Genomic DNA, 1,180 nt, shown 5'->3' with positions numbered 1-1,180 from the left:
GTCATCATGTGCATTTCATTTGGCATACGTGTTCGTCTCATGCATCCGAGCATTTTCCCCGTTGTCCATTTTGCAATCCGGCTCACCTATGCCACCCGGCGTCCCCTTCTTGTCTCTCTTCGTGAGCGGGTGTTAAACTTTCTCGGAATGGCCCGAGATTTGCCAAGCGGCCTTGGTACACCACCGGTAGACCGCCTGTCAAGTTTCACGCCATTTGGAGGTCGTTTGGTACTCCAACGGGTAACCGCGCAGCCCGAAACCCCCCTTTCTCTTTGCAGCCCAACACCCTTCCAAACTGGCCCAAAACCCATCTAACTCCCCTCCATGCTCTCGGTCGTTTGATCACGATCGTGTGGGCGAAAACCGCTCCTCATTTGGACTCTCCTAGCTCCCTATGCCTATAAAAACGCCCCTCCCCCTCCATTTTTGGGTCCAAACCCTAAAATTTCCCCTCACCGCCGCCGGATGTGTCCGCGACGGCCGGACGCGTCCGCCCCGCTCGCCCCCGACGAATCCCACGCTGCCACGTGGCCTCTCCGCCGCCAGCCCCCGCGCCCCGCTAGGCCCAGGCGTGGCCCGCCCAGGCCCGCGCGCGCCGCCCCGTGCCCCGCCGGGCACAGGCGGGGCCCGCCCTGGCCCGCGCGCGCCGCCCCGCGCTCCACGCGCCCCGCCGCCTCGCGCCTCCCGCCGGCGACCTCGCCCCGCCGCCAAGACCCGCCTCCTCGCCGCTGTCCGGCCCCGCGCCGCCCCGGCTGCCCCCGCCGACGCCGCCCCAGCCGCGCGCCCGAGCCGGCCGGCCCTTCGTCGCATCGCCTCCGCCGCGGTTCCGCCGCCCCGCCTCCGCCCCGCGCTCGCGCCGCCCCAAGCCGCCCCATCGCCGGGAATGGATTGCCCCGAACCCGATCTATCCATTCAGGGCCTTCCCGGCGCTCGCCGGAGTCCCACGCCCCCTCCCCGCCGCCGTTGACTTCTGCCGGAGTGGTTCTGTACGAGGGTTGCAGCCAACCCCGACCTGCCAGTTTTTTTCGCGAGGTGAAAAATGATCAAGTCCCGAAATATTTTGACATTATCATGCCATGTTTGTCGCATCATATCTCTGCAACCGTAGCTCCGTTTCGTACGTGTAATATGATAAATTGTTCGCCTCAACGAGTACTTCATTTCATTCCATTGCATCATG

Source organism: Triticum aestivum, chromosome 5B, assembly GCF_018294505.1.
Source record: "Triticum aestivum cultivar Chinese Spring chromosome 5B, IWGSC CS RefSeq v2.1, whole genome shotgun sequence".
NCBI classification, from domain to species: Eukaryota; Viridiplantae; Streptophyta; class Magnoliopsida; order Poales; family Poaceae; genus Triticum; species Triticum aestivum.
The sequence above is the reverse complement of the archived record's forward strand: the minus strand, read 5'-3'. Positions refer to the sequence as shown.